The sequence below is a fragment of the Cariama cristata genome, unplaced genomic scaffold (assembly GCF_000690535.1).
Source record: "Cariama cristata isolate BGI_N322 unplaced genomic scaffold, ASM69053v1 scaffold22676, whole genome shotgun sequence".
NCBI lineage: Eukaryota > Metazoa > Chordata > Aves > Cariamiformes > Cariamidae > Cariama > Cariama cristata.
The window spans coordinates 32,926-41,771 of record NW_009623090.1 but is presented as its reverse complement, the minus strand read 5'-3'; positions in this window follow the sequence as shown (position 1 = coordinate 41,771).

Sequence of the window (8,846 nt, the reverse complement as noted above, 5' to 3'; positions counted from 1 at the left end):
ACGGAGTAACGTGCTTTATTCCTCCCCTTGATTTCACTTGACTGCAGTTGCTGTCACCTGAGACTCAACTGGCATCAGGTTTATCTCAGACTTATTGCCCCTCGGAGGGGCTCTGGTGAGGCATCTATGCAGCACGGAAATATTTATTTCATAAGCATCCACCAGGGAAACTAAATTTCAAACCAGTCCAATCCTGCAGGGTTATTCCTGAAAGGACATCTGAAGCAAATGTTGAGCTCCCTGAAAAACATTTTTTTTCTTGCACTGGGACCTAGGGTGCAAAGCTGTCCATTGCAGAGGTGGCTGCCTTCCTCTGGAAGGCAACAGCTAGTCCCTGGGCCAGAGGGCTGTGATCTAGTTTAAATATATGAAAACGGAATTGGGTAACTAAATCATCCCCATGACATTCCTCAAACTAGCAAAGACCTGACTTCTTTCTAGGGACCGGAGCAAAGCAACAGTGGGATTTCTACACCTGAAACATTACTGTTAGGACGTTGCCTTGGCGGGGAGGGAAAACAGTAGAAAAATCCTAAAATAGCAAGACAGTCTCAACTTTCAAACCCTCCTTTGTCACTTGTGATTCATTTGCCCCAAGCTTCCCGGAGCTCTGCCCTGCTCGATGAGCTCCCCTGGGGCACATCAGGCTCATCAAGCTGTCACTGGGGAAGGCTGGGGACAGCGAGGCAGGAGCCAAGAGTCCAGTGAGTGAACCCACACAACCTGCTGCTTGTGGCCTCTCTTTGTGGCTTTGTTGATAAGAAGCTCTTGGGAGTCCCTGGGATCAACCCCAGATTATAATCCACAGAGGAGAGGGATGATGTGGTGCCTCCACCCGGTTTGGTCTTGTGTCAAGGTGGTGATTGCGGCTGACAATGCCAGCTCTGGAGATGAGCACCATGCTCTGAGGAGCCCACCCATGCAGTGGGAAATGTAACTCCCGAGAGCAGCACAACTACTGGTAGAAGTGCCCATTTCTGCACTGTTAGGACTTCTCCTGTGGAGTTTGCCTCCCTTGAGGAAGCAGGGACCAACGGGGCGACTGCGGGTCTGGACTCAATGATCCCAGAGGTCTCTTCCAACCAAATTGATTCTGTGTTGGCACGGTGGTGTTAGGGCAAAGGTTGGACTTGATGATCCCAGAGGTCTCTTCCAACCAAATCGATTCTGTGGGTCCTTGTGCTTTTCTGACTCTGCTGTGACATAGAATTGTCCTGGAGGACTGGGGATGTTTTTGTTACAATTCAGAGAAACTGGGGGGGGCTTTACCTCTTGGGGATGAGGATGCCTTGTGTCTTCAAGCTGGAGACAGTTGATGTTGAGTGGTGGTTGAGCTTACTGAGAGGGTGGCATCAGTAGGAGTAGAGCAGGGATTGCCAGGGCCACCAGCTGCCCTGAGGAAGACGGCGGAATCCTACCCTAGGGCAGGAGGTGTCTGTGGGGACTGTATCCCCAGCCAGGGGCAGTCACGGAGGTTTTTCTGTTTACATCAGAGTCAGAATGTGTTGCAGTTCATCAGCTCGACTGTCCCCTTGGTGGTGGTACCCCTCTGCACGGTAGTGTCTCGTGCGGCTTGTGGGAACGTGTGACTGGGCCCGTGAGCTGGAGCCTCCGCTCCGTGCTGGCAGATGGGCTAAATAGGAGTCGAAACATTCAGCGCTTCTGGAAAGAAAAATAAACTCCCAGGCAAGTGCCAACTGCAGCAACCATTTTGGCAGAGTACCGTCATGCGGGAGGGTGGGGGTAACACCCTCATGGTCAGTGGGAACATCCATAAGTGGAAACAGCCCCAGCCCAGGCTGTCTCCCTCGCAGCCCGCCCGGCAGCATCCCGGCTCGCGCCTTCGCCTCCCGCAGCACGCCGGCCTCCCAGGCCCTGCCCTTCGCCTCCCGCAGCCGCAGGCAGGCGTGGGCTGTGTGGTTGGAGGCAGGCAGAAGGCACCCTGCCCACAGCACACGGGCTGGCACCTCTCCTCCTCCCCGTGATATTTCTTTGCCACCCTCTGAGTACACGCATGCACACATCCTACAGCTCTGACGTTATTCTCCTTTGGTTGGTGTGAAGGACTCAAAAATGTCCATTTTAGGGTTTTTATATTTTGGGAGCCAGACTGAAAAATCTTTTCATGGTCAGTGACAAGCAGCTTATGGGAAACAGATGAACAATACTCACAGGAATTCCTCTTATTGCTGCCTGTGTTTAAAATCTAAAGTTAGAAAGGAAAGGGGGGGAAAAAAAAAATAAAGTTTTGTAGGCTGAACTCCAGTTGAGTGCTAAGAGACAGTCTCTGCAGTCTCTCCCTGTATGGATACAGAGCTCAGATGGTAGAAGTGGGCATGGAAAGCTTGGCTGGGTACAGATCAGATTTGGAGCAAGGCCCTGCTCGCCTGCCGGGAAGCTGCTGATCTTCTCGAAGGGTTCAGTCTTTCCTGGAGCCCAGAAAGAAATGGCAAGTGCACCCAGAGGCCAACCCCGTGGGAGTTTCTGCATTGTGGACCCCAGCCAGGCCCGGTGGCTCTTTGCAGAGGAGACCATGCTCCTCTAGTCTCTTCGCACCGCGGAGAACTGATTTGCTTCCAGGCAGCCTGATGGTGATGGAGGACTTGGGGAGCACCCTCAGCCACCACTGGTGTCTGCCCCAGGGCTGGCCTGCCTGGCTGTCGCTTTTCCTGGCGTTGTAGATGTGGCTCTGTAGGTCCTACAGGATCAATGCCTGGACCTGCCCGGTACTGCCTGCTGGACCTTTTCTCTAAGCCTTGTGCTGCTTCTTGCAGGGCTGTGCCTGGTTGTGTCTGTAGGCAGGAGCCATGCTTGAAGCTGGGAAGGGAGAGCTGCTGCTCCCTGTAATAGATGGCAAGGGGGACGGATGGCCCAAGTGGTAAATAAATCTTGTGGGCTAGGTGATATAATAAAGCACTTGACCTTTGCCCTGGTGGTTTATTTTGTAATCAGTGCCCAGCAATTGATTTATGAGATAATCAATCTCTCCCTCTCTCCCTTCCTCTGGCCTTGGCGCTGCCTGCGCCATAGTCCTTGCTTCTGAGTGATGACTCCAGGTTACAAAGAGCGCCCAGGGACGAGGCTGCCTACCCCTGTCCCCTTCTCTCCCCCATGCCCAGCTTGGGGGTGGATGTGCTATTTACAGCCTCATCTGCCCAATAAATGTCTATTAGGTAGCTCTCATCCCTCTTGCAGGAGCAGCCCTCTCCGCCTTGCCAATCCGCCGTGCTCCTGGCCTGACAATTGGCTTCCCGGCACCTCAGTTTATAACACCTGCAACAAATTGTCCCGAATGAAAGGCTTTCCTGCCTTGTGATGGATTTCCCTCACATAAATTGAGGCTGCAAGCATCCTCGCTCTTCCCAGGCATGCTCTGCGCTGGGAAGCTGCAGTTGGAGCGGTAAAGCTTGTGCAGGGGCAGAATTCCTGCCCAGGAGAGGCACGTCTCTGCTGCTTGTTCATAGCATGGCTGCGAGTCCCCAGGGCTTCAGACAAAGGGCAAAGCAAAGAGCTGCTCAGTAACGTGCGAGTAACTTCCTGGCTACAATGCACAATTTTTCATCTTTGTGGCTGTTGTTTTCCTTTCTCTCGCACTGGCTTGTGTCTTCTCTACTCAGCACTATGCTGCCTGACAGCTGGATGCAGCTGCGATGTGGATGGGGGGCAGGTGGAGGGGAAGGACCGTGGCGTGCCTTGGGATGGGGCTAGTGAGGATGGGGGCTATGTCCTCCTTTGCTGCCCAGTAAATCTGTTCTTGCTGAGCCCTGCTTCCCCTTTTCTCCCACCCAAAAGGCTGACAGGATCCTCGCTGCTCTGATAGGTGCTGTGTGGCCAAGGCTGCCCGAGCGATCGATAGAGACCTTGGAGGGATCTTATAAATCCGGTACTGTAAGGAAAGAGAAGAGAACAAGCGAGGGAACTCAGCGTGTAGTGAGTCTCTGATGGGGAGCAGGTTCCCCCAGTCGGCGATAGCCTGAGGAAGGCAGTTAAGTGTCAATTCCAGCCGGATGGTGTTTGTGATGAGCCAGTGAGATACGAGCAAAGGAGGAAAGGTCTGTATCTCACCAGGCTTTACTGAGGGAGAGGCAGCAGGGCCAAGGCCCCAAGTTCCTTTAAAACTCTGGAAAATACTTTGCAATTTTAATAGCGTTAAATTTGGGTCCAGATTTCTATCAGGCGCTGATTCTAGCGATGCGCACACCCAGCGATACGTGTCTCCTGACCATCCTGAGGATATGATATCGTGGGCAACCATGGTGAAATGGTGGTACCAGGAGAGCTGCCTGCATTGATGGGGACCTGTGGGAAGGATGGAGGAGAGCTATAGTAGATATAAAGTGCTCTCAGCAGGAGGCTGTTGGGAAAAGAGAGCCCCAGCCCCATGGCACACAGGGCCCGTCTCTGTGTGTGATCCTGAGGTGATGCTGGGTGGGATGTGGGGCTGGGCTGACTGTGATCATTCCTAGTGATGGTACCTTTTCTTGGAGGCTTTTTTAAACATCCCTTCTTCCTTGTGGGAAGTCTTTCCTTGTATCTATTCTAAACTTGCCCTTCTCTTAGTTAAGGCCATTCCTTCTTGTAATACATCATCCTTGGTCAGCCTTAAAGGTTGGCAAACCCTGAGGGAAGAAAGGAAAGAGTTACAATGTCTGAGGGACTAAAGGTTTGATTTGGATGCAACTACATTTATTCAGCAGCAAATTACATCTTCAATCAAACCAATGCAAATCAGGCTCCCACTTCAGTCTATTTGTTGGGACTTAGTGAGTGCTGGGGGATTCATTAGTTCTTGTTCTTCCTTCCATCCCACAAAGTTTATATGCGCATGTACGGACTTGCGCACACTCGTCTGTAAAAACCCTCTTCCCCCAAGGTGTTGTGCTGTTGGGGCTGGGTATGTGATGATCTCTGGGTGCGGGTAGAGCCTGTATCCCTTGGGAAAGCAGGAGGAAAACAGTAGTTTCTGTCCAGGAGGGTACTGCGCGAAGGAAGGAAAAGAACCTTGGAGCTGCAATTCGAGCTCTCTGAATAATTTGGTTTTTCAATGTGGTGTCTGAAGTAGAACGGTTAAAAAATGTCTCTGGGAGACTGACAGTGATCCCTTTCCCCTCACACACACTCTGAAGAAGAAACAAACCATGAAAATCCATTTCATTTGTTTGGGGTCACTTCATTTTGCTTCTTGTTTGTGCATGCTGGCTCGCTTCCTAAGTGAAAAGTGCTCTGTTTCAGAAATGTCTAGGAAAAAAAAAAAATCAAGTCTGAAATTTTCATTTTCACTTATTTTTCTGAAGTTTGTCTCTGAATTTGACCTGTGCATCTCTGGATTGATACAAAACCTGCGTTTTAGGGGGGAGAGGGAAATCCATCACTTTTATGAACAATTTCACTTGCCTTTGTCCCGGTCTGCCCTGGCCACCTGTGTGTCCGCCCCTGCCTGAGCCTGCTGGGAAGCCCCGGTAAGTCCTTCTCCTGCACCTCGTGCCCCACGAGAGGACTGGGGACTCGTCCAAGCCCCGAGCTGTGCCACGGGCAGAGCCACCCATCCCGTGCTGCACCCGCGATGGCTCGGGGCACGCGGGCTCCCAGCGCGTGGGTAGCGACACAGCCCAAACACGACAGCAGCAATCTGATTTCCCCGGGCTGGAAGGAGGCTTCTTCCCTTGTCATCATCCTTTGTTTCTGGAGTAGCCATGACAGTGTCTGTGGAGAAGAACCCGCTCGTGGGTTTTTGCGTTTGATCTGCTCTGACGCAACGCGGGGAGGGGTGTGGGTGCACGCCGTGTCCCAGCGCTCCCAAGCTGCCCACGTGTGCCGGCCCCTCACACACCAAGGCCCTGATCCTGCACTGACTCACACGTGGGCTTAATTCCTTTCACTGCCAAGTTCAATAAAACTTGGCCAGTAAAGCTCAGGAGAAGCTTGCAAGGTCTGCGCTTAGGGCGGTAAGCCCCTCGAGGTTGGAAGCGTCTTTATGTTGTACGTGTGTTGTGCGAGGTTTTTGTTCCTGCTTGCAGCTTCCTGTTAGCCCTGCCTACCAAGTTCAATCTAGATTCACTACCCTGAGTGTTTTGAGCTGAAAACAGCTCAAAGCACCTCCTGAAAATAGTATAAAATATTTCCATGCTGAGGATAACAAGCGGTGAGTGCAGAGGAGGTGCAGGAATTCCCCTCTCCTGGAAAGTTGCTCTGAGCCTGAATTTCAGTGCCACAAAAACTAGTACATGGGTCTGGGTTTGTTGGGTTTTTTTCACTCCTGAATTGGATCAAAAAGCTTTGCCCTTTTTGTGGATCCAAAATTGTGCATGATATCATTTCAGAAACACTGCAATTGCTGTGTGCCTGGTGCTTCCCTAGCTGCCGGGGGTGGCTGGCGAGGGGACCGGCAGGCTTTGCCTGGGACATGCTCGCATTTTTGGGACTGGTTCCTTGGGGTTGGTGTTGTGTGGCAACAATGTGTCTCTCAAAAATGGGTTGAAGCAGTGTTCGGGAGGATGGCAGGGAGGGCTGGAGGCAGAGAGCCTCATAACCGGTACAACACACGTGAGACTGAGATGTTTGTCCTCTTCTTGAGCTGAAACCTGCTGGTACCATCATGGATGATGCTCCTTCATCATCCCCAGATTATCTCCTGGCAGAAGAGGAGCTGAGAGTTCACAGACCTGCCAGCAAAGTCCGCTGTGAACACCAGGTCCTGCGTACAACCAGCTCTGGAGTGGCACATGGCAGCAGAGAAAAGATTTGGCAAGCACCAAATAACTGCCCCTGCTTTCAGACGGGCACATGGCCCCCAGTGTCAGCTAGTTGTCCAGGTCCCTGGACCCATCCCTTTTTTCCAGGGACCTTGCTCGCTTTAGGCAAGGGGAGCTCATCTCCGAGCTCCTTGTCTCTGCCCCAAGCAGCCCAGAAGTTTCATTTGTCTTTTGTAGATTCTTTGCCCTGTAAATATGTGCTTGTAAAGCCAAAGTTCTAGACAGTGTTATTTATGTGAAGGAAATGGATATTTAAGGCTGCTCCACTTTCTTATTGCCCACATTATTTTCTGAAGGCCAGACCCCTTTTTACAGGGCAGCTGCTGCCGTTATCAGGATTTCTGAGCCGGCTGATTTAGGGCTTTGCCTCTTGATGCCTCTTACCTGGTTGCCCTGCGGGAGGCTTGGCAGAGCTTGCAGGGGGGTGCAGTGACTTTTTCCTTCCCTATCTCTTTCCCCTTTGATCTTCCCTTCCCAGACAGGTCTGCTTTTCTTCCCTTCTACCTTAGACTCCATCAGCTCTCCCCCACCCCTTTCCCCCCCACAATTCCCATAGCTTTCTGAACGTGCTGTTGATGACTGCTGGCTGGCTCCGCTCCTCTGTTTCCAGCTCAGGGCTGGCCCCATGCCCTGGTTTCCCTGATGCTGATAAGCTCTCCCTGGCAACAGCTATGCACCTGCAGTACGTTTCCCTCCTCCTGATCCCTTGTCCCACAGACGTCTTGAAGACCTGTCCTCCCTTGGCAACCCAAATTGTCTTTCCTGGTTTTCCATCTACCTCTTCGTTTGTCTTGTCTGTCTGAAGATCTTCATCATGCCAGCAGTTCAGGAGCAGCTCCCCAAAGCCCGTCCTCATTTGCCATCATCTCCTGCGCTGCCTGGACCCAGACCTCAGCATCCGTGGCAAGCTCCATGTGGGTAACTGAAGGTTACCCCAATCCAAGGGCCAGCTCGGCGTTGCCTGCAGGTGAGATGGCTGTGCTCGCCCTGCCTCATTCCCTCATGTCGGGTTGCTAAGGTACAGCTAAAACTCTCATCCGGAGTGTCATCATCTCACGGCTCAATTCCTTCAACATCCTTTTCTCTAGCCTTGACAAATGCAATCTTCTCCCACTCCTGCCTGTTCAGAGCTCTGCTGTGAGGATCATTTTCCTCGCCTGTCATTTTCCTCGTGTCACCCATGCTTTACTTGCTTTTGCTGGTTCCTGCTGGCAAACAGCAGTTACCTGTCTCTGCTCTCCAGGCCTTTCACAGCTTCCTTTCCTCTTAACCTCGTAGTCCCTCTCCACGCGTGGTTTCTCGCTGTCAGTCAGCCTCTGGTGACAGCCTCTGCCAGCACTCCCTGCGTCTCCCAGCTCTCTGCTTTCTGCCCCAGTGCCCCTTGCCCGAAGAGGAGCCCCTAGATGCACCCTGCAAGAAACATCTCCCTGCCCTTCATCCCTCCTTCACCAGCCTCTGTCCCAAACTGGTGACGATGGTTTGGGTGCAAGTGTGGCAACCACCTGTCTGTCAGGCAGCGACTCTGTTTTTTCCTTCTGGTTCTTCTGCTTAGGTTGAAGACCTTTGGGGCAGGGCCTTTTTTAGCAGTGGTTGCCTAAAGAAACACGAGCTCCTGAGAGCCTCCTGGCTCTCCGTGATGTGTGTCTGTCTGGCTGCCACGCTTTATGGAAGCATCGGTGAATTCAAACTGAGTTTGGCAGGCTGGGTGGGGATGTTGTGTTCTTCCAGGTTTAGTGAAAAGAGATGTCTGGGTACCGGAGAGGGACCTTCTCTGGCACCCAGAGATGGAGGCTTGTTTTGCACTGGGTTCGCGCAGCTCAGTGCTGATGGGGGGCAGGTTGAGGCCCTTCCCCTTCTTGCTTGGTGCCTGCTCCATCGTGCCTGGAGCAAAGGGTGCAGGCAGCTGGCCCAGGGGAGCTTCCCCAGCCCTGAACCTTGCTGGTGGCCGAGGGACACCCCAGGGCAGTATTTGCTATCACACTACCTGCCTGGGCTGACCTGGAGCATGGGCAGGGTGGCGGTGGTCCTGAGCAGCATGTGGAGCCCCACTCTGTGCTGCAAGTGCAGGAGGGAGAGAAAAACGCATCAATGCCT